The sequence below is a fragment of the Chionomys nivalis genome, chromosome 18, assembly GCF_950005125.1.
Source record: "Chionomys nivalis chromosome 18, mChiNiv1.1, whole genome shotgun sequence".
Lineage (NCBI taxonomy): Eukaryota > Metazoa > Chordata > Mammalia > Rodentia > Cricetidae > Chionomys > Chionomys nivalis.
Window position 1 is genome coordinate 10752204 of NC_080103.1, and position 25883 is coordinate 10778086.

At 45.1% G+C, this 25883-nt stretch overlaps 1 pseudogene; it reads right to left on the bottom strand.

The window, feature by feature from the left end:
• Window positions 1-10654: 10654 nt before the first annotated feature.
• On the bottom strand, window positions 10655-12977 carry LOC130890046 (PDZ domain-containing protein 4-like; annotated as a pseudogene).
• Between the last annotated feature and the right edge of the window lie 12906 nt (window positions 12978-25883).

The window sequence follows — 25883 nt, forward strand, 5'->3', positions numbered from 1 at the left end:
TCTTGGAAATGGCACCTTAGCTTCAGGTCACTTTTGGGAGAAGTAATTAGCAGGGGTTAATAGCTGTATCATATGACGTCAGCAGTCCCCCACCTGGACATTCTACTGTATCCTGGAGAGCCTGGAATTCTGTGATGTCACCTGTGTTGTGGCAACGCCAACTGCCCTTGAGGCATTCGTTCAGTGTCTGTGTGGTTCACCCACAGCCATGCTGACACGACTGAACAGGCTGCTTGGGAGACAGGATGGAGAGCACAGGGAGAGCAGAGAGAGGCACAGGGAAGATGGCCTTCAGTCTCTGAGTCACACATCAAGAAATAAACGGCTCTGGGGAAAGCGCAGTGAGTCCTGGGCAGGGGACAGAGATTCCTGAATGATGAAGGCTTCAGTTGATCCTTTCAGGAGTGGGACTCAGGAGGTGGGAGTTTCTGGGAAGCGATGGTTCTCTTCTGCTTTTCTGAGTTAGTAAAGAGCAGACCCAGAGTTGAGGATTTTTCATGGTGTGTTTGGCAGAGAGCCAGAAATGGTCAAAGCTTCAACTGCTGTGCTGAGGCTCCCAGCTTTCCCTCGGCCTCTGAGTGGGAAGCTCAGAGGGACCACAGTGGTTCCCATCCAGCCCTGCCCTTCACCATCACTGGATTTCTTCTGCTTCTGTGACACTATAAAGAGAGAGTAACGTCCCTCAGTCAAGCTCCCAAATATATCACACTGAGGCTCCTTTCTTATGAATGCCCAGCCTTATCTTGGTGTGTGTCTTGTCTGTGCTTCTTGACTTCAATTATCCTGACTACCTTTTGTCTCTGGGTTTTTATCGTTCTCCTCTGCAAATCTTACTTCCTCTCATACTCCATGACTGCTCAGTGAATTGGTCGCTGGCCCCTCGAGTCCTCCACTCTTGTTTTTGGGCTTCTTCTTCCTCTCCTCTCAGAGTTCACCTTCTATTTACACTCTCTGCCTGCTAATCCCACCTATCCCTGCTCCTCTCTTGCTATCGGCTGTTCATCTCTTTATTAGGACTATCAGGTATTACAACAAGCACAGTAACAGCTTCCCAGAGTTAAACAAATGCAGCATAAAGAAAAGTCACACACCTGAAAATTATATTCCCCAACATTGATGGACATATCTAGCAACGGTGATTGGGGATGGAGACATGGCTTATGGGTCCCAACTGGAGGATAGTTGTTCTACTCTTTGGGGTCTTCAGTGGGCCTCATGCATTCCCTCTTCCTCAGGCCTCTCCTAGGAACTCAACATGGTCTCTCATGGCCCTGTACCATCTAACTGTACAAATTCACTGATGTTTGTCTACCTACAGGGAATACTGGAAAGGCACGGACCTCAGCCTCCCTCACTGAGCAGGAGCAACAGATGAACAAGGTCGATGAACTGACCCTTCAGCTTCAGATGATGACCAATGAAAGGAATGAACTTCGTGCAGTCCTGGCCAATTATACCAACAACGATGTGAACAACAGGTAGTCATTATGTCCAGATCTCTGGTGACTGTCTTAACCCTCCTGTGTCAACCACAGCATTTCTCACGGCACTTGAGGCTGCACCTCCAAGGTGTCCTCCTGCCCAAAGTGCTTTTGCTGAGTGCATCTGAGAGGCAGAACTGAAGCCTGGGTAGGAGTGAGATGGGGATGCAGGCTGTTCTGCTTCCTCCCAATTAAAAGCAGAGCCTGTGGCCTGAGTCACATTCTATGGATGGGGCAGCAGTGTGTGAGCTCACAACATGCATTTCAAAGAGGCCTGGACAGTTGTTGGCTTGTGAGAGATGCTGGGTGCTGAGTTCAAGGGAGTCTTTGTATTTGACTGGGGGATTTCTAGCTGGTTGCTCTGGGAGGAGGGCCTGGTCCTACTTAGTTTATCTCAATGTGTGACTGGAAGGCCTGGATTCATCCCTGCACCTCTCTGCCCTTGTTCCTTGTACTCTGAGATAATGCCACCTACCTCATGTCTCTGGCATCCTAATTGTGTATGCGTTTATGAGAGTGAAGGGCTAATGGGCCCAAACATTGCCAATATGGCAGTTGCAGGTTTTTCCCTTTTCACTTCCCTCACCCTTGGTACAACATTAAATTGAATTCCTAACATTTGTCCCCGGGGTTCATATCATTATTTGGTCACTGACTCGTTCCTGAAACCAAATACCAGGGTACAGCAATCAATGTTCATTATTTGGCTATTCTGGGTTAGCTGTCCAATCTCCTTATCTCCTTAAATATCCACTGCTGAAATAAACACCCATTGCTTATTCTAAGCTCTTGCCTGATTCAGAGGAAGCCCCCTCCCCAATTCCATGATTGCTCTACTGAGTCAATAAATCTCCTTTCTGCTGTGGTGTCTGGGTGTGTTCTGTACTGTCTCTGAGGGGTTCCCTTATAGTGTGTGTTCGTGTGAGTGTCCGTCCAGACCCTGTGACTCAGAGATTGGTAGCAGAGCTGAGGATTTGTCCATCTCAGAGTGTCAGGTGATAAAGTGTTTACACCCTGGAGTTCAACTTTGAGCATCCCTGCCCTCATTCTTTGTGCTTGCCTTGGTGACCGAATGGAATTCCCTGGGGAGTTTATAAAGTCATTGTACTGTATGGTCTCCTCCATTGTAGAAGGAGCTGTGGGCCGGCCTGGGAGCTGCAGGCTGTATTCCTGCCGCCCCAGCTCCTGGTAGCCTGGCTAGCTTATGCCCCAAAATAACAACACACAAACTGTATTTTTTTAAATACTGCTTGGCCCATTAGCTCTAGCCCTTACTGGCTAATTCTCATATCCCGATCAACTCATCTCTAATAATCTGTGTAGCATCAGTCTTACTGGGAAAGATTCAGCATGTCTGACCTGGCGGCTGGCTGCATCGTGTCTGCCTTGGAGAGCAGAGCTAAGGCGTATGAGCTCACTTCCTCTTCCTCCCAGCATTCTGTTCTGTTTACTCCACCCACCTAAAGGCTGGCCAATCAAATGGGCCAAGGCAGTTTCTTTATTAGCCAATGACCTTCCTCCATCATGGAAATCCTGATTATGAGTTCTGGACATCCTTGTGATCACAGGAACACAGAATAAATACTTTTTTTTCTGAAGACAAGAGAAATTTCATCAAAGTTTTCAGGTAGGCCCAGACACATACCACAGACTCCTGTGACATCTTAAAACGAGCTAGTTTGTTCCTCCAGGCCTACCGAGGAAGCACCTGTAGCCCTGTCTGTCACCCTCTTGACACTCTGTCTTTCTGGCCCTGGGGCAGCTTAGCAAGGCTAATAACATCAACAGGTCCTAGTACCTAGGATTCAGGATGTGACACCCAGTGGACTAGGAATATCCAAGACACAGCCTTAATTCCTGGGTTCATGAGGGTCTGATGACTGTGTTCATGGGGTTCTTTGTTCCTCGGCCCATGCTCTACCACAGGCTGAATGCTGAGCTTGAGGAGCTGAAAATGGATTGTCAGAAGGAGACGTCAGAGCTGGAAAAATTCCCCAAGGAAATTACTGAGGTCTCTTTCAAGTGCAAGGAGCTGACTGAGACCAACTCCTACAGGTGAGTGTCTGATTGGATGGGACCCGCACTGGGGAAGGACAGCTGCTGCACTTGTTTCTCTTTGAACCAAAGTGAGGGCTGTGCTTCTAGCTTGTTTACCCTGTACTTGTCCTCCCAGACTGATTTCTCCCAAGTGCAAGGAGTCTGAGAGCCCCTCCCAACATTGTCCTGTCGTCTTACAGAGCTTCTAGATAGAAAACATGGTTTGCACCATGGATTGTGTCTGGGACTCAGACAGGGGCTTACAAAGCCTGTTGCTATGGGACACAGATGTGGAATGTATTCCCTTTGGGTTCTCTGTCCTCCTTCAGATCATGTTTGTTCTATACCTGTTGATGTTCTCCCAGTACCATGATCAGTGTAGGATCAGTGTGTGTTAGGAGTGCAGAATCTTGTTCTCAGAGGTACAGCACCTTGTGATACTGGCATGGCTAATGTGGGCTGCAGTCTGGGCTGTCTGAGGACATGGGACCTTGCAGGGAAGGTGGTATTAGTGGGTAGGAGTGGCAGATGGAGATGGCCTGGAGCTCATCATTGTTTGTGATGGTTAAGCACCCTCCACAGTCGGCTTCTGAAGGAAAGGACAGAGATGAAGGAAAAAGTGGCCATGTTGAGAGAGGACAACAGAAAGCTGCAGCAGGAGCAGATCTTCCTGCAAGAGTCCTGTAAGGAGACAAAGAGGCTCTCTGAGGAGGCCCTTGAGAAGATCTGTGACCTCTTGACAAAGCAGCAGCAGGTAAGCTGAGGCAGCAGGAGCAAGCTGCCCACCTATCTAACCACATACCCACACACATATGTACACCGTCATGTAACCATCCACTCAGTTACCCAGCTGACCACCTCCATTTCATCTCATAGTTCATTTCTGGGATCCTTCAAAAGTCTTTCTGGAGAGTTCACCTCTTGGAAGACATAACCTGACTGGAAAACAAACATTTCAGCTTTGGTAGAAGCTGCAGTTCTTTGAGGGAGATTAGTATCACATATCACACACCTACGTGTCAGTACGGTAGGAAGGGTTCTATGCTGGGAGCCACATAGGGAGAATCACAGAGCTTTGAGTGAGTGAGTGAGTGAGTGAGTGAGTGAGTGAGTGAGTACCAGGACCTGGGGATCATTTGTTTCATAGAACAGAATATTTCTGTTCTGCTTAAGCTACCAGGCCAGAGATCTTTGGATCTCCTGTCTCCTCACAGGTAGAACTTCCTATCTTTTTCTGTCTCATCTTATTGCTACTGGTTTGTTTAGTAAGAAAGGGAAAGACTTGGTATATTTCTCAATTTTTCACATGTTCCCTATTTTGGAACAAATGAGTCTTTAATAAAAACATTCAAGCCACAGAGCTATTTGAAAGTAAAAAGTGGACTTCTTTCCTTTCACCGAACTAAGGCGACCTCCCAGGAAATGTCTGGTTTGTCTAATGGGACTCTTAACACAGAACCAACCTGCAGTCCATGTCTTTGCTGACATTGTGATGCTCATTCTAACATGCACATGGTTATATCTTAGTACAGATCCCCCTCATAGTTGTAGAGAGTGCTGCATTTCAGAACAACACTGTGCTGACCTCACTGGGCTCTTACTGGCTTCTCTGGGGCTATTTTCTTATTATATGCTCTGTGTTATGGTCCAAAGTTGTTTTGTCATGACCATGGGTCAGTCTCATTCTCTGGTGTTATCAAGGTCTTCTCTGGAGGAGCCTGGGTAAGGTTTCTTAGGAGACTTCAGTGGGTCAGCTTCGAGCTATCGGGAGGCTTCATGTGCAACCCTCTTCCTTTGGGACTTGGTCTTTTGTGGTCGAACTCAGGTGTTCCAGAGGTTTTCCCTCACCTGTATGATCAGTGAGTCTTGCTATGAAGACCTTCCCTGAAAGGGGAAAGAAGTTCAGACGAGGGCAGAAGCCTGACTGAGTCTAAGAGCACTGAGAGACAGCACTGAGGACCTGCAGCCGGAAAGTGATGCAACACTCTAGTCTTTTCCTCTGCTTTTCTGGGTTCAGGAGGTGTGTGTGTGTGTGTGTGTGTGTGTGTGTGCGTGTGTTGTGTTTATATGTATCTTTGTGGGTTTGAGAATATGTGTTTGAGCCTTTATATGTGTGTCCACTCATGGAATGATGACATCTTTAAGGATGATGGAGACCAATGCTAATACAAAGTCCCGTTACTGCTGTGGTTAGCTTTAATTTGTATCAGTCACAGAGCACAAGGAGCTGCCCATCTTTTGGACAGCTAACTAGAACCAAGGACCACAAAACAGATGTTTAGAGACATAAATATTCATCTGCAAAGAAATCCTTTGCAGAAAACCAAGGTAACGCAGGACATGGAGGTGAGAAAGAGGCTGCTGAGGCAAATCGAGGTGCCTGAGAGCAGGAAAGCCCGGTTGAGGATGTGTGTCCTTCTGTGCTCTGCGTGAAAGGTGACTGCCCACTAACGACTTCTGCATCCTGTTTTGTTCTCCTCATCATTGCCTGCGGCCACTTTCCTTTCACCCTTGTCCAATCTTGAGTCTGGATTTTATCATTTTAGAGATTCTGAACTGCAGAGGTGTCTCCTCCAGCAGAAGTCCCATGGCCATGCTGAGCTGTGAAAACAGGCTGACTTAGTGCAGCCCACTCAGGCTCACCATCGTCTAAAGCACTCACTGCGTGCTGTGTCTGTAGCGTTCAAAAGCTGCTTTCATTCCAAGCTTCTTTACACGGATGTAAAGTTGGCCTGACGGCATTGGCAGAAATGAGGACTCTCAGTTATTGCTAGTGGAGTAAAATAGTAAAACTAATTATAATTTTTCAGAATGTGCATTGCAGTTCCCAGATGACCCAGTGATCCCTTAATGAGAAGTAAGGATCCACAGAGAATCTAGGGGACACGTGGGTTATAGAAGTATTCCTCAGAGCACCGCCAAACCAGAAAATATTCAAATGCCCTTCATTGATGAGTAAAAATTTAATGATGTCAAGCCCTTCCATGGAATATTGTTAAGCATGAAGCAATACATGCACTCATTAGGCCGTGAGTCAGCCTTCTTCTGTAACTTAGACAAATTCCTGGCATAATCATTTTACTGGATGCAAAGGTTTATTTGAATCCTGGTTGTAGAGATTGTCTGGTTTTCTGAACTCATTTCTTTTTTTTTTTGGTTTTTTCGAGACAGGGTTTCTCTGTGGTTTTGGAGCCTGTCCTGGAACTAACTCATGTAGACCGGGCTGGTCTCGAACTCACAGAGATCCACTTGCCTCTGCCTCCCGAGTGCTGGGATTAAAGGCATGCGCCACCACCGCCCAGCCTGAACTCATTTCTTGAACTCATTGGGCCCAAAATGAGGTAACCTGTGGTGCAGAGAGATCCTATTGGAGGAAGCTGCTGTCTTTGGACCATGGGGAAACACTGAGTGAGAGGAAGGGGCTGGGCCACCATCAGGCAGAGATCCTGGACCACGGAACTAAGCCTTTAGTACAGACTGGAAAACTTGTATGCAAGCTTAGATAACTGATCAAGGAACCCTGGCATCCACCATTTTGCGACCTGGATGCACAAGGCAAGCACTACATTGACTGCTCTGCCCACTGTGTTCTTCTCCCAGGGACCAGGCAGGCATGTGGTGCATACACACACAGGCAGGCAACACACACACACACATATCAAGTAGAAATAGAATGTAAACTTATCAAAACAGAGCAAAAGTACAGAATCCTCACCAGATCACCACATCCCTGTGCCTGGTTTAGAATACGGGGGGGAGAGGGTGTGGGCTAATGGAAGTTAACTCTCTTCTTTATAGGATCCCAGGTGATCTCTTCTTCCATTAGTGTTAGCTAGGAACTACACATGTGAATGCAATGCAGTGTGCTTGTATGTGAGCATCCATGTACTTGTGATGATCAGGACTGTGTAAGTGTGTTTGTTTGTGTTTGTGTACATGCATGCACACATGGGTATGTGTGTGCAGACAACCTTGTCCTAAGAACACAATCCTCTAATGAATAGGAACATCAAAGACTGGAGGAACACCTTCAATTCCTGCTGAAGCGGAAGGAACTGGTTACCCAGCAAAGGGACTTGGCAGGAAAGCTGCAGCATCACTTCACTGAGTCCCAGGCCAGGTAGGAGCACGGACTGACAGAAGCAGTTGTAGGCTAGTGGATCCTCTGTTTTGGTTTTAGTGTATTTGATAGGCTCACACCCACATCCTGGTATAAAATCAGAATATGATTTAGTTAAACACCAGAAACTTTTGTCCAGGAAACCATATGCTTGGTTATTAGTCTTCTGGGGATTGTGTTCCTTTCTTCTCTTGTGAGAAGCAGGTGGTCAATTGTGAAGGACAGTGTGTCGTCTGCCAATTTGTTTTCCTTCAGGATCATCACATTTAGAGATAAGTGTTTATTCTTCTTGCTAACTTGGATGCTGAACACTCCTGCTGATTGCAGGCTCTCTGCAGGGTTCATCAGTTTCCTGTGAGAAGATTTACTCTGTCCATAAACAGATTAGGAGTTGACAAATTAGCCCAATGCAGGTTGTCTGTAGGGATAATCAGAGCCTTCTCTGCAGTGCCATGTAGCCTCCACTAGAGGGCAGTCATAGAGTTTTACAGGTTGCTCACATTCACCTGGTATCTAATTCAGGCCAGGAATATCTTTACTGAACTGGGACTCAGATACTGATATTTCTCCAAAATAATTTTTGGACTATTGAAAAAAATGCTGTTTTTTTCAAGTCCAGCACATTGTATTTTCCAGTTCAACTTACAACATTTTTTAAACTTTGAAAAAAAATCCATCCCAGGTGCACTCTGACTTTTTCCCTCTGGGAAGCAGTCAATGAGCTCAGCTAAAAGGCAATGGATTGTCTAGCTGGTGGTGGCTCAGAAGCTGACATGGCAGGGCCCCACCAGGCCTCTGTCCCAGCTGCCTTCCTCCTCTAGGTTTGAACATCTCCAGCATGAACTGGAACAGACCACAGCCCAGGAGGAGAGCCTCCTGCAGATGGAGCTGCTGCAGCAGGAGCGCTATGTGCCAGGCAAGTGAGCCACCATGGAGCCCCATTCCCACCAACCAGGGGATTCACAGTGTGGGTTTCCTTCCTTGACTTTTCTTTACTATCCGTGAATAGGCCCTGATTTTCTTCTTGCCTGTGCCCCAGAGAGACTGTTTCTATTTCTTCTCTGACAGCACCTCGTAAGAGAACTGAGAAGCCTGAAGGAAACCAGAGACACCTTGAAGGCATGACATTCTACACTCCAGGATCCAGGCCTCCTCTGAAAAAGCCATGTCCCTTTCTGCTGTGAGCACAACATTGAGGCAAATATCAATCAATCATCAGAGGATCCAGCCACAATCTGATCCAACTCTGTTGGCTTACAATGTCCAGAAAAAAGGCTGTATCAGAAACAAGCTTGAGATTCAGAGGACACCCCACAAATTACTTAGAAGCCGAACATCCATCACCAAGTGGCCCGAGTGTGGGCAAAACAACATGGAGGGAGATACTTGGGTGAGCAAGAGTCATTCTGTCAGCTACTGTCAAGGGCTTTTGCAAGCTGACTCCGTAAGTGATGTGGAATCTGACAAGGAAGACCCTGTCACACTGCTATCCAGAGAGACCACACCCAAAAGCCCAAGATTCTCTCTCTAGTGCAAAGCTGACACTGACCCCTTATCACGCACAAGTGGTGGTGATGAATATTCCCTACAGAGACTAATCCACTTCCTTGTGTCTCATGTTATTGATTTGCTTTTTCTTAAAGAATATTCCAAGGGAAAGTGGGAATTTTAATTTTGTTTGGTTGGTTGTTTTTGTTATGATTTAGATTGTTTTGGTTTGGTTTATATCTCGTGATATCTGTGCATTCGTTTTTTGGTTTTCTTCATTTTAGTGTAAATTTTTGTTATATTTTGTTATTTCTTTTGTAATTTCCATTGTTTTAGTAGTTTGCTAAGGCTGTACACTGTTTCTAATGACCGCTGTTTTGAAGAACCCATAGAATACAATGAATGTTTTATGAATAAAAGACAGTTTTCAACTTTTCACTATTTTTTTAACGTAGTAAAAAGGCAGCTTGCTTTATTCTTGGAATGTAGATGGGGAACAGGGGTTTCCTGTAGCTTCCCAACATGAGCTTCACCAAGACTGAGAAACCAAACGAGTGGCACATTTGAGAGCTGCATCACTGGAAGAGGATTTAGGTGTCTCTCACTCAGCCCATCTTCCTTTCTCACTGGGTCCAGGCCTCCCAACTCCCACCAGATCTCTAGGCTACCCTCTTGCCAATTGGGTTTGGCTTCTCAAACCCCTGATCATCTAAGCTTCTTGCTCAGGTTACTAAAAGTGGCTCTGCTCCAGGTGGCATAGGCCAGGGGTCAACAAATTCTTTTTGGATGGATACTGTGCCCACAATCCCTGTGATTTCACTCTCACTCACATGGGTGCACCTCAAAAGCCAACTCACATCCTTCCTGCCATTCCTCGGAGTAGAGACCACCAGGACAGCTGCTTCCTATTCTTCCCCATCCCTTTCCTTTCCCTCCCACCCAGCCCTCCCATGTTTCCTCCCCCCAACCTCCTTCCCAGCCAGCACTCGGTGGGGTCCACCTTTGTCAGGCTGCCTGAAGGATCTGCCAACCCCCAGAGCAGGTCCACAAAACAGAAAACAACTATTGGCAAGCACAGAAAAGGAGAAAAACCACAAAATTCAGGGTTGTGTTTGTCTATAAGGAACTGCGGCTTCCAGGGGTGGGAAGAGGCCATGCTCAGCAAAAAGCTGGACATTCTCTTGTGCTTAACATAGTCCACCTCACTTCTCTCTGCACGGACTTCCCTGTCTCCAAGAACATATCAAGAACACTGTGTATGTACGCAAACATGCAGGCACACACAGGTGGCCTTTATGAGTATGCCCTCTATGCTGGCTGTTGACATAGCCTCTTGGGGAGCAGCAAATTGGTGGAAGAGAAGTGCCCCTTCTAGGGGCTTTCTACTACCAAAGTTCTGTGCACACATACAAATACAGGCATGTGCATGAGCACAGCGTGCAAGCACACACATAGACACACACTAAATTCTAAGGGAGGGTGAGGGTCAGGCTCTCCTAGGCCTGGACTGGGCTCTTGCTGGGGCAGCTCAGACAGTGGTGACAGAGAGCAGAGGGTTATAGATTCTTCTTCCATCAGCTGAGAGGGCACCGTGGGCCAGCATCTCTTGGATGATGATCCAGTTGTCCAGGATCTTCTTGTTTCTCTTCTTCATGGTCTTACGGTGGCTCAGGGCAATAATGTTGAGCTCAGGCTTGCTGTCGCCATTCTGGTGCTCCCTCAGACACTCCAGGCAGCTCTGCATCATGACTCACGCCTCTTCTGCTGCTCCCATGCTCGGATCAGGCGCTGCTTCCTCTCTTCCTTGCTCCAGTAGCGGCCCATGTTCATCTCACTCACTGCATCATCATCAGTGGTCATGCCGCTGCGCTCTTCCCGGATTTTCAGGGCCCTAGCCTTCAGCAGCTGATCTCGCACAGGCTGCTTGGCAACATAGCGTGTTCCATCACTTCGCACCTTCACCTTCCATTCCATGTGGGGGTACTTTGACAGCTGTGGCCACCACCCCACCCACCCGAGGACCACTAGCCAAGCTCAAGGAGCCATGGCCCAGATCCTCCAGGGTACGTGGCGGGGTCAACTGCACACAGCTCTGGTAATGCTCGCTCTCCTGGCCACGATGAGGCCTGGAGAGGTAAGGGCTGCCTTCGGGAACTACACACTCCAGAGTAACACCTGTCTTGGTGCTGCATCGGACACGCTCCTCTGAGTGCTGTCTCTGGCCCACCTCAGGATGCCGAGAGAGTGATCGGAACTTGGCAGGGCTTCCAGGTGAAGAAGCCCCTTTGGGGTGGGTGGTGAGAGGAGGGCCAGAAGGGGTCCGGTTCAATTAGAATTACCCGCAGCAGATCGCTTCAGGGGGATCTCAGGCAAAGGCTCCATGAGCGGGGGAGTGCTGCGGCAGCTCTCCCCAGTGTTGTAGGCACTGGTGCTATCCTTGTCTGATTTCTCTGGCAGTTCAGAGATATCCGACAGCTCGTGCTTTTTGGGCTCACTGGCTGCCAGGTCGTAGAGGCTCTCCTCCTCCTGCAGCCAAGCCTTCATACAGCGCTCCCGCAGATGCTGCATCTTCTGTGCCCGCAAAATGTTGCGGCATTTGAACCTAGGTGCCGAAGCTCCTCTTCCAGCATGGCCATCTCACGGCCTAGGCTCTCATTTCGGTTGACGTCCAGGGCACCATTGCTACTGGAGGCCCGGGAAAAGAGAATGCCTAGCTGGTTGCCATTCTCCAGGTGGCACTTGATCTCCAGCAGTTCCCGGTAGGAGTTCATCCTCCTCATCAGTGAGCCCAGGCAGGTCAGCCCCACCCAGTCCTGCCCCCTCAGCCAGCAAGAGAGAGTCCATGCTGCAGTGAAAATCCCTGCTCTGCAGGGCATCCCCTTGCAGGCCAAACTTACGCAGGCTTCCAGGGGTGTTGGTGGTGCTGGGGGGCTCATCCCCCAGCAGGTCATGTTCAGAGCTCTCTTCATTCTGGGTACTCTCATCAGTCCGGCCCACCCCGCTGTCCAGCTCCTGGCTGTTGCTCAAGCATGGGCGCCCATCAGGACCACCCTTCTCATCATTTCCGGTCTGCGGGGCAGGGGGTGACTTCAGCTTCCTGGCACGAAGGTCCCCTTCATTCTCAGACCCAAAGTCATCTAGGAAGTCATCTCTGTCACTGTCTTTCCACCGCTTTGCTAGCTGGCTCTCAGGCCGGGGCACCAGCAGGGAGATGTTGGTGTTCTCTTCCTGGCTCAGGATAGCCACTGCCTCCTGTCGGTTCTGGACATCCATTCCATTAATCTGGATGATTCGGTCTCCCTCACGGATCCGGCCATCTTTGGCTGCAATGCTGTTGGGATTTACCTCTCCAACGTAGATGCCCAGGTCCTCCTCATCATCTGTGCGGTAGCACACCATCAGGCCCAGCTTGTCTTGGTGACTGTTTTTACACAGCTCCACCTCCTTGTACTCCAGCTCGTCCATTCGCTCTGCCTCCTGTGGGCCGCCCTCCATGAACTCCGCTGGCTCATAATACTCATGGCTGATGGGGGGGGGAGCTCAGAGAGGACAGACGGCACCAAGATGCCCATGGGTGGGGTGGGTGGGCACAGCTTGCCCAGTGCCGTGATATGCTCGAAGGTGATGTCGGTCTGAGTGCCACTGTCCACCAGCTGAAGGTCATGGCAGGAGCTGTCCCCCCGCAGACCGGGGCTGTGTCTCAGCACCTGGATCACCAGGGGCTCCTTGGAGGCACGCAGGGCCTCTAGGGTTTGCTCCTGAGACAGCTTGGAGAGCTCTTTCCTGTTCACCTAAAGAATCACTTTATACTGCTCCTGCGGTTTCTGGACAACGCACATATTACATCCCATGGTGCTGGCCGGCTAGGGAAAGAAGAGGGCGGGAAGAAGAAGGCGTCTTTCACTGGCCGACGCTAGCGACCACGGGTCCCGGGCCCGGACTCTGGGCCATACCCTCAACTTTTCACTCTTTTTTTTTTTAAATATTTATTTATTTATTATGTTTACAATATTCCATCTGTGTGTATGCCTGCAGGCCAGAAGAGGGCACCAGACCCCATTACAGATGGTTGTGAGCCACCATGTGGTTGCTGGGAATTGAACTCAGGACCTTTGGAAGAGCAGGCAATGCTCTTAACCTATGAGCCATCTCTCCAGCCCTCAACTTTTCACTCTTCAGACTCTTTTTAGCCAAATGAGCTCTCACAGTCCTGCAAACCCACAACTCACAGGTGTGGATCAATATCAGCAATTTCCAGGCAATTTGGAATACACAGTGATTTTCCAGCCATGGTCTACACAGGCAGATGGCACCTTGGATGTGGATACGGATGCCATGGCCTGCTCCTTGTATTCCCACTAGTCTACAGAAAATTAGACATATTGCATCCCTGAGGTCATATATTTCCCTACCATTAAAATGTGGTACACACACTGTACAACATGTTCATGACATCATCATGCAGAGCAAACCACCACTCCTCTGGTGGCTTCGTGACATCTCCTGGACTCTGCCTTCCTTCTCTCTGTAGCTCTGTTAGGATTTGCGTAGCTATATTCTGCCTGAACCTTGGCCAAATAAACCTCTTTATTAACAAATGCTAGTAAAACATATTTACAACACAGAGTTGCTTCTGACATCACACAACTACATTGTTCCTGGCCTCTCAGGAAATGAGAACATTCAACAAAGGAATGTACAAAAGACATCAGGAAATGCAAAGCAATCTCCCTTTGCTGGAAGGAAGGTGGAAGGTGTGGGTAAAGCATCCAGCATTGCTCCCTTGGCCAGATGAAGCCCCCTCAGCATGTGGCCAGCCATCCAACCATAGCACCTTAAGGCCCAGGCCCTGACCTCTTTCTGAGCACAATCTTGCACTCGTGACTCCGAAGACTGGTGACAGATATATAAGGCAGCTCAAACTCCTGCAGCTTCTGTGCAACACTGGATTCAAAAAGAAAAGTGTGGTCAGACTAAAGAGGAAGGGAAAGCAATGGAAGTGCTTGGAGGAAATGTTCCCTCTGACAAGAGGCAGACGGAACTCACTGCCAGAAGCAGCGCTCAAGCAGTAAGGGCCAGAGACACTCACAAGAAAAGGCTCCATCCTCTTCTTCTCGAACAAGGAAGAGACTAGAATACCCGATCAAGTCATCCGGAAGATCCAGATTTGCAGCCACAGCCTGGGCACAGGCAGTACAGCTCGTCCAACCGGCTAGTTCCAGTGTAGGACTTGGTGCTCAGTGGGCAGAGGGGCTGTGCTAAACCTGCCTCTCACCTCCAGGACATCTTCAGTCTGGTCAGACGTTAACACATTGACCAGAACATTCTGCCCATTGCTGAGCAGCACTTCCAAGGAGACCTCCTCTGTGGGGACTTGCTGTGTCTCCTGTATAAACAGACAAGGACGGGAGCACTACCTTATTAATGTAGGCCTAGGGTCCTGCTTAGAGGCACCCTAACTTCCTAACCCCGCTCGTGTTGTTCTTAAACTCAGGCTGGACTTCTCTGAATTTCAGTGGTGCAACAGAAGCTTTGTTCGATAAAAAAAAAAAAAAAAAAAAAAAAAAAAAAAAAAAACAAAAACCTCTTAACAAAAAAGATAGTGCTTACTATGCCCTGGGTCTTAGGGTGATTGAGATGAGTAGATTTTGTGAGTCCACCGGAGGCAGCTTGATTGACAGTGAAGACTCCAAGCTGCAAGTTGTAATAACAGTGTTTGAGTTCCTCCATGTCAAAGGGACGTGAACTAGGGAGACTTGAGTCTGTGTCAAGACATTAGCTAGGCTTGTGTGTATGGGGCAAGAAAGCAGCATTCCAGACCAGATGGTAAGGACGATAATTGCTGTGACTCGGATTTGATCCGTGCTTGCTCCGGCCACGAAACAGAGCTCTACATGCCCAGCAATGCTACCTAAAGTGGGTTCTCACCCAAGCCTCAGTAAAGCTCAGCCCGGCGTGGACCAGTTTCCGAGGCTTCCTTCAACCCGTCTGTCCTGCAGAAGTGATTTCTACAATGCCGCTGGGTTGAGAGCAGAACCGAGTGCGCAAGTCCATGCCTCAGTTGGGTGGCGAGGGCAGTTACTAACTGTGAAGTCGGTGGATCGATGCCAAACTTACAGGTGCAGTATTTCCCCCAAGCACATGATAGCCCTCCATCACCCTCCTCTCCGCGCTGTCTGGGGCACCTGGGGAGGGGGCGAACTGCTATGGGGTCCTTCTGAAGAGCTGGGGAGCAAACAGTAGGTCCAGAGCCTACTGTAGACGCCACCCACAGGCAGAAGCCAAAAAATGTCACCGCCATGTCAGGGACTCCTTTTCAAACACTTGCTTGTGTCAATGGTTTGGCTTTTATTGTTTGAAACTGCTATTCATGTTAAATGTGCAAATAAGTGGGTTCCTCCTCTTTGGGACCAAAGCTCAAGGCAAGGTCTTACTATCTGGGGAATTATCTTGGTGATCGGATTGTTCGCAATGAATGGACAGGAAGGATTCAAGAACAGCAAAGGTGCATCAAAGAAAACTAAACAAGGTCCAGTGGTAGAAAATGGGAGCAAAGGAGTCCTACAAGGGATATACCATTATGGGCTCAGGCACTAAGCCTCTGAACACAGGCTGTGAAGCTGCAAGTGTCTATCTTTTAACCTTTGAACCTCGATAAACCAGCCTGCCTCCATCTTCTGCTTGAAACTGGAATCTGTGAAAAACAGGAGGGACCCTGAAGGGTTGTAGCTAAAAGAGAGAAATATTTCCAGAAACATCTGGAAAAGTCCAGAGCAGAGAGAGAAAGAAGTACACTGGACATGGCCAGGGGTGTCTGTGAGAGAAGGGAGGATAACCAGGGATGGAAAGTAGAGAGAAAGCCAGGCAGGGGTGGTGGTGCATGCTTTTACTCCAGCACTTGGGAGGCAGAGGCAGGTGGATCTATGAATTCAAGACCAGTTTATTTTACTCTTTGCTCTTTTGGGGACCCACCACCCAGATCACAAAGAAACCACATGGAGACTTTTTCCTTGTTATAAGTGTCAGACCTTAGCTTGGCTTGTTTGCATCCAGCTTTTCTTATCTTGATTCATCCTGTCGACCTTTGCCTCTGGGCTTTTACTTTTCTATTCTGTGTGTCTTACTTCACTCTTACTCCAAGGCTGGCTGCGTGGCTGGCCCCTCCCCTATTGTCCTGCACCTCCACCTCTCATTTATCCTCTCTCCCTGCCAGCCCCTCCTATCCTATAATAAATACACCTCTAAATAAAGTTCAGTACCGATCACAAAGACAGCAGAACCCTATACCTTTTATTCAGAGCTTGAGCAGGTGTAGTAGGGAGCCCTTAGTATCCTTATTCGAGCAGAACTTGGACAACCACGTGCTCTCCTATGTGATCATCAACGCTACAATGTGATTGTTACAGCCCACACATTCGTTATAATCTTCTTCATGGTTATGTCAATAATAATTGGAGAGTTTGGTAATTGATTGGTTGCACTTACAATCAGAGCATTCCCACGAATAAATAACACGACCGCCATCATTTCAGTTCCTACTGGCATCATCAATAGTAGAAGGCAGAGTCGGGACAGGTGGAAATGTGTATCCTCCACTGGCCGGTAATTCAGCACATGCAGGGGCATCAGTAGACCTGACCATTTTTCTCTTCATTTAGCAGGTGTGTCCTCAATTCTAGGGGCAATACATTTTACTACAACAATTATTGACAGGAAACCACCAGCCATAACACAATATCAATCCCCCCCATTTGTCTGATCCATCCTGATCACTGCTGTCCTTCTCCCTCAGTCCCTCCCAGTGTTAGCCGCAGGTGTCACTATACTTCTGACAGACCGAAATCTAAATACTGCCTTCTTTCATCCAGATGGTGGTAGTGCCCAATCCTTTTCCAACATCAATTCTGATTCTTTGGCCACCCAGAAGTGTATATCCGTATTCTCCCTGGCTTTGGTATTATCTCCCACACTGTCACTTATTCCTCAGGTAGAAAAGAACCATTTGGTTATATAGGCACAGTATGAGCCCTGATGTCGATTGGCTTCTTAGGTTTTATTGTATGAGCCCACCATATATTCACAGTAGGGTAAGACGTGGACACACGAGCCTATTTTACATCGGCTACAATAGTTATCGCCATCCCAACTGGAGTAAAAGTGTTCAGCTGACTGGCAACTCTACACGGAGGTAACATTAAATCATCCCCTGCAATGTTATGAGCCCTGGGGTTCATCTTCCTATTCCCAGTAGGGGGCTCCCAGGAATTGTGCTTTCTGACTCTTCCTTAGCTATTGTTCTTCATGACACACACGATGTAGTTGCTCATCTCCACTGTGCACTATCAGTAGGTGCTGTTCTCGCCATTACAGCTGGATGCGTCCACTGACTCCCACTATTACAGGTCACGCACTAGACGATATACGAGCAAAGACCCACTTGGCCATTACATTTGTAGGAGTAAACACAACATTCTTCCCACAACATTTCCTAGGATTGTCAGACAGACCACGGCGCTATTCCGACTACCCAGATGTTTATACCACATGAAATCCAGTGTCATCTGGGCGATCGTTTATCTCACTCACAGCAGTCCTACTTATGATCCGTATAATCTGAGAAGCCTCTGCTTCCAAACGAGAAGGACTTCGTGTAGAGCACTCATCGACAAACCTAGAATGACGTCACGGCTGCCCACCACCATATCATACATTTGAAGACCCTATTTTCGTTAAAGTAACATAAGAAACGAAGGACTCAAACCCCCTAAAAGTGGTTTCAAGCCAGATTCATAACCTCTATGTCTTTCTCAATGAGATATTAATAAATAAATTACATAACTTTGTCAAAGTTAAATTATAGACTAAGCTCTATGTATCTTACATGGCTTATCCATTCCAACCAGGCTTACATGATGTTTCCTCACCTATTATAGAAGAACTAACAACCTCTCATGATCACACAGTCATAATTGTCTTTCTAGTTAGTTCATTAGTACTTTATATCATCACACTTAATATTAACAACTAAACCAACTCACACTGGCACAATAGATGCCTGAGAAGTAGGAACTATTTGAACCATTTTACCCGCGGTTTTCCTTATCCTAATTGCCTTCCCCTCTCTCTGAATCATTACATGATAGATGAAATTAATAACCCAGCCCTTACAGTGCAAACCATGGACCATCAATGATATTGAAGCTATGAGTACACAGACTCTGAAGACCTCTGCTTTGACTCATACATATGACCAACCACTGATTTAAAACCTGGAGAACCATGACTGCTAGAAGTAGACAATCGAGTAGTCCTTCCTATAGAACTATTAATCCGGATCTTCATCTCATCTGAAGATATCCTACACTCACGAACCGCCCCTTCTCTGGGCCTTAAAACAGACGCAATCCCAGGATGACTAAATCAAGCGACTATCCCATCTAACCACCCTAATTTATTCTATGGACAATGTTCAGAAATTTGTGGATCTAATCACAGCTTTATGCCTATTGTACTTGAAATGGTCCCCCTAAAAAAATTTGAAGACTGATCTCTATCGATAATTTAACTACATTACGAAGCTTAGAGCATTAACCTTTAAGTTAAAATCAGAGATGTCCAATCTCCATAGTAAATGCCACAACTGGACACATCCACCTGATCTACCACTGTCTTATCCACTACAGTAACATTATTTATCCTCATACAACTTAAAATTTCATTACAGAACTTCCCACAAACACCATCAATTAAATATGTTCAACTTATAAACACAGGCAACCCTTGAGAATCCAAATGAATGAAAATCTATTCACCTCTTTGATTACCCCAACAATAATAGGAATACCCATTGTTGTTCTTATTGTTATACTTCCATCAATATTAATAACCTCTACCAAACGACTAATCTCTAATCGATTTCATTCATTCCAGCAATGATTAGGGAAACTTATTATTAAACAGATAATACTTATTCGCTCTCCTAAAGGACGTACATGATCTTTAATACTGTTATCCTTAATCATATTCATTGGCTCAACAAATCTATTAGGACTACTACCACATGCATTTACTCCCACAACACAACTGTCTACAAACCTAGGAACAGCATTCCCTCTATAAGCCGGGGCTGTCATTCTAGGATTCCGTCACAAACTAAAAGCCCCATTAGTCGATATCTTACCCTCAAGGCACTTCAATTTCTCTTATCCTTATCCTTATTATTTTCGAAACTATTCTCTTATTCCTTCAACCTGTAGCCATAGCAGTCCATTAACAGCCAATATCACTGCAGGACATCTATTAATCACTTATAGGGAGAGCCACACTAGTTCTTACAAGTATTAGCCCACCTACTGCTACAATTACATCCATCATCCTAGCTCTACTCACCATTATAGAGTTTGCTGTAACCTTAATTCAAGCCCACATATTTAGCCTTCTAGTCAGCCTTTCCCTACATGATAACACATAATAACCCACCAAACACATGCATTTCACATAGTTAATCCAAGCCCATGGCCTCTCACAGGATCCTTTTCTGCCCTCCTACTATCCTCAGGCCTGGTAATAGGATTCCAGTATAACTCAGTTACCCTCCTCTCACTAGGATTACTAGCAAACACACTGGCTATATACCAATGATGTCGTGACATACTCCGAGAAGGGACATATCAAGGCACCATACTCCTATCGTCCAAAAGGACCGACGTTATAGAATAATCCTATTTATTGTGTCTGAAGTATTTCTTTGCAGGGTTTTTCTGAGCCTTTTATCACTCAAGTTTAGTTCCAACACATGACCTGGGAGGCTGCTGACCACTAACAGGAATGCCCCCACTCAGTCCCCTAGAAGCCCCCTTCTAAACACATCAGTACTTCTAGCCTCATGAGTGTCGATTACATGAGCTCACCACAGCTTAACAGAAGGAAAACATAACAGTATACATCAAGCCCTACCAATACAATTTTCCTAGGCGTTTATTTCACTATTCTACAAGCTTCAGAATGCTTCGAAACCTCATTCTCCATTTCAGATGGGATTTACGGATCAACATTTTTTATAGCGACAGGCTTCCATGGCCTTCACACAATCATCACGTCCACTTTTCTCATCGTCTGTCTTCTTTGACAATGACAATTTCAGTTTACATCCAAGCATGACTTTGGCTTCGAAGCAACAGCGTGATACTGACACTGTGTAGATGCAGTTTGATTATTCTTGTACTTTTCTATTTGTTGATGAGATCTTACTTTCTTAGTATAACCAGTGCGTCTGACTTCCAATCACCCTAGTCATAGTCTAGAAGAAAGTAATTAACATACTACTAATTTTATTAATTAACATCACCCTACCATTGTCCTAATCTCTGTAGCCTTCTGACGACCTTATCTAAATATGTACGCAGAAAAAGCTAACCCATAGGAATGCGGATTTGACCCGATAAATACAGCTAGATTACTTTCTCTGTAAGATTTTTCCTAGTAGCAATCACCTTTCTGCTCTTTGACTTAGAAATTGCACTACTCTTACCCCTACCATGAGCTATGCAATTCCCTAAAATAAATCTACCAACCCTGATTGCATTTATCCTGATTACTATCCTAGCCTAGGCCTCGCCTACGAGTGATCACAAAAAGGCCCAGAATGAACAGGATAGCTGGTAATCCGTTTAATTAAAAATAATGATTTCGACTCATTAGATTATGATAAATATCATAATTACCTAAAAATGACAACTGCAGTATTTAAGCTTACATCGGCCTTTATCTTTCCATTCTTAGGAACGCTAATATTTTGATCCCACCTTTCTCAACTCTACTATGCCTAGAAGGAATATGCTCTCACTCTTTATTCTAGCCACATTTACACCTCTAAACACACACTCAGTAATTATATTTCCAAACCTCGTTGTAAGTTTCGTGTTCGCAGCCTGCGAGGCAGCCTTAGGACTAGCCTTACTGGCAAAAAATCTCAAACACATATGGCTCCGATTTCGTACAAAAACTAAAATTGCTCCAATTCTAAAATTATTTTCCCCTCACTCATACTACTACCCTTGACTTGGTTCTCCAATAATAAAAAAGTATGAATTAACATCACAACCTACAGCCTTCTTATTAACCTGATTTCCACCAACCTGTTATGACAAAATAACGAAAACAGCCCAAACTTCTCTGTCACATTCTCCACAGAATCATTGTCCGCACCTCTCCTAGTCCTCACACCCTGACTCCTTCCACTTCCACTTCTGGGCAGCCAAAAATCACATCAAAAAAGAACCTGAACATAACAAAACTTTCTATCTCCCTACTAGTTTCCATACAAATTCTACTTATCATAACATTCTCTGCAAACTAACTTATTATATTTTACGTCTTATTTGAAGCCACCCTTAATCCTACCCTTATCATTATTACATGATGAGGGAATCAAACAGACTCAATGCAGGAATCTACTTCTTATTTTATACACTAATAGAATCTATCCCCATGTTGATTACCCTTATCTATATCCAAACTTCAACAGGACACTAAACTTCATCCTAATATCATTAATTTCTTCACCTATTAATCAAACATGGTCTAACAGTATTTTATGACTAACATGCATAATAGCTTTCATAATTAAAATACCATTATATGGAGTCCACCTGTGACTTCCAAAAGCCCATGTAGAAGCCCTTATCGCAGGATCTATAAATCTAGCTGCGATTCTGCTAAAACTAGGGGATGTGGTATGATATGAATTTCCATACTCCTAGGCCCAGTACTCAATTCTATAGCCTACCCACCATCCTCCTATCACTAGGAGGAATAATCATAACAAGCTCCATCTGCCTTCGACAAACAGACCTAAAATCACTCATTGCTTTCTCCTCAGTAAGTCACCTGGCCCTAGTCACTGCAGCTGTTATGATTCAAACACCATGAAGCTTTATAAGAGCCACAGCACTCATGATTGCCTTTGGTCTCACATCCTCACTATTACTCTGCCCAGCAAACACAAACTACAAACGAATTCATAGCCGAAGAATAATTATAGCTTGAGGGCTACAAATCCTATTTCCATTAATATCCACCATATGAATCATAGCCAGCCTAGCTAACCTTACCCTCACACCAACAATTAACCGAATTGGAGAATTAATAATTACTATCTCACTATTCTCTTGATCCAACCCCTTAATTATTCTACTAGGAACTAACATCTTACTTACCTCCTTGTGCTCCAGGTACATAATTCTCACTACACAACGAGGCAAACTAACCAGGCACATAAATAACCTCCAACCCTCACACACACGAGAACTCACACTAATAGCCTTTCATATCCTGTCCGTATTCTACTCACAATCAACCCTAAGCTAATCATATGGCTCCCATTATGTAAATCCAGTTTAAAAATACCAGAATGTGAATCTGGAGATAGGATATAAATCTCCCCATTTACCAAAAAAGCATGCAAGAGCTGCTAACTCCTGCCTCTGTATTTAAACATACAGCTTTCTTACTAGGCTTTTATAGGACAGAAGTAATCCATTGATCCAAAAACTGAGTGCAACTCCAAATGAAAGTAATAAACACAATGACATCCTCAATTATCCTGATGCTCATACTACTAGTTTTCACAATAATCTTGAATTCACTAATGTAACAAGCATAGTAACTTTCCTACCTATGTAATTCTGTGTATTAAATACGCATTCTTTATTATCCTTCTTCCACTATCCTCATTCTTTAACTCTAACACAGAACTCATAATCACCATGTGACATTGGGTTACTTATTTATTTATTTATTTTTGGTTTTTTTTGAGACAGGGTTTCTCTGTGCTTTTGGAGCCTGTACTGGAAGTAGCTATATTAGACCAGGCTGGTCTCGAACTCACAGAGATTCGTCTGCCTCTGCCTCCCGAGTGCTGGGATTAAAGGCGTGCGCCACCACCGCCCGGCTGACATTGGGTTACTATTGGTACTATAAACCTATCTTTAAGTCTAAGTTTGACTTCTTCTCAATTATTTTCCTACCAGTAGCTCTATTGGTCACATGATCAATTATAGAGTTTTCCACACAATATATACACTCAGATCCACACCAAAATCGATTTATTAAATACTTACTGTTATTCCTAATTACTATAGTTATCCTAACCTTAGGTAATAATCTATGCCAACTTTTTATTGGCTGAGAAGGCGTAGAAATCATGTCTTTCTTATTAACTGGCTGATGGTGTGGTTGAGCTGACGCAAACACAGCAGCCCTACAAGCTATCCTCTATAATCGCATTGGCGATACTGGGCTCTTCCTAGCAACAGCCTGATTCTGCATAAACGCCAACTCCTGAGAACTCCAACAAATCTTCATGGTAGATAACACAAATACTGTCCCCAATAGGTCTCCTGATCGCAGCTACAGGTGAATCAGCACAATTTGGCCTACACCCGTGGTTCCCACCAGCCATAGAAGGACCAACTCCTTCACTCAAGCACTATGGTTGTAGCGGTGATTTTCCTCCTAATCCGATTCCACCCCCTTACCTCTAACAAGCACAGTCTTAACAGCTATACTATGCTTCGGTGCAATCACCACTTTATTTACAGCAATCTGTGCACTCACCCAAAATGACATCAAAACAAACTGTAGCATCCTCCACATCGAGCCGATAGGCCTGATAATAGTATTAACCAAGCTCACCCATCCTTCTTACACATCTGCACAGGCGCGCTCTTTAAAGCCATATTGTTTATGTGCTCCGGATCCATTATCCACAGTCTAAATGACGAACAAGGCATTCGAAACATAGGTGGCCCAGCAAAAGCCATACCATGTACATCCTCATGTTTGACCATTGGTACTTAGCCCTCATGGAAATGCCTTTCCTCACAGGCTTCTCCGCAAAAGACCTAATTATTGAAGCCGCCAACACCTCCTATATCAGCGCCTGAGCCCTCTTAGTAACAGTAGTAACCACCTCAATAACAGCTGTTTATAGCAAATAAATCTTCTACTTTGTTTTAATGACTAAACCTCAATTCCCCTCTTCAATTATAGTGAAAGAAAATGACCCGTTACTAATTAACACAATCAAACGCCTAGCCCTAGGAAACATTACAGCAGGGTTCTTCATGTCCTACAACATCCCACCCACAACTGTCCAAGTTAGAACTATACCGTGATGCTTAAAACCCACAGCATTAATAGGAACCATGGCAGGATTTGCCATTGCATTAGAACTCAATAATTTAACAAATAATCTCTCATCGACCACACCCTCGCCCACTAACGTATTTTCTACCTCCCTAGGTACTTCCCAACAATCATACATCAAATCCTCCCTCTCAACACACTTAATATAAGCTTTAAAACAGCTTTAACCCTACTAGATCTTATGTGACTTGAAAAATCTATTCCCAAAATCACCTCCACATTCCATACCTACATCTCTTCAACCCTTAGTGATCAAAAAGGAATAGTTAAACTGTACTTCCTTTCATTCCTGATCACACTACTACCTATCCCAATCTTACAAGTATTTACTCACCCCAAGTAATCTCAAAGATAATAAAATAATAATAAAATATTTTATATATCATTATATTATAATGTGTATGAATAATATATAAGATAATAAAAGCCATCACAGCTAACTACATTGAAATTATCCTGAGTAATTTGTAGTACATTATTGATCTTTGGGTGGTGTTTATTGGCTTAGTGGCATTATCACATTCAAGATAGAATCATCACTGTGGGTCCCAATCATTCTTTTGGAGACCAGAAATTGCTGTGGGAAATTTATCATTCACTGGAGAAAACTTAAACACATTGTCAGATGCTGCAGTCTTAGGTTTGTAAAAGGATCATGACCTGTGAAATACATCTGGGATATCCAGGCTTAATTCCTAAACATCTAATTAAACTCAAACCTGAAATCATGTACAGGAAGCTACAGGAAACCTAAAGTCATCCTTAGTTAGTAATTTATGATATAATTAATATCAAAACAGAAAGTTGAAATTTTTAGATAGTTCTTATACCTTCAGGAAATTTCTAAAAAGTCAAAATAAGTTCAAGGAGAAAGAGGTTTGTGACAATAATGGTCCCTAGATTTTGATTTTCTTCTGTCCCATACCAGGTGGCTATTCTGATAAGAGAGAGAGATTTTGAATTTTCTTTTAACAACATGCTTAGGTTTAGAGAAGGGGAGAGCCACACTCCAACTCCAAAGCCACCTTTAGTTGTTTTTTCTTCTCTATTTATTGTGTACACAGTGTTCTGTCTGCATGTATGCCTGCATGACAGAAGAGGGCCCCAGATCTCTATACAGATGGTTGTGAGCCACCCTGTAGTTTCTAGGAATTGAACTCAGGACCTCTGGACGAGCAGCCAGTGCTCTTAACCTCTGAGCCATCTCTCCAGCAACCCCAGCTTTAGTTTTCAACTGAGTTGAGGCTACATAAAGACCACCTGTTTATATGTCTGTAGAGACCAGCAGAAACAGACATTTTGAAGGTTTATGAAATTTACCCTGTAAAAAGTATTCTACACCATTAAACCGTATTACTCCTTTTCTTAGTATTTTTTTCAGACGGTTCTACCTTTTTATTTGATGTTTCATTTGTCCAAAGGTCTTTATATTTCTCAGTTGGATGTTTTTATTTTCCTGGAAAGGCAAAAACAAAACCCAGCCTGACCCTAATTTGATGAATTTTCCCTTTCATCAGGTTGTATTGCCACATCAACTGAAGAACTATCAC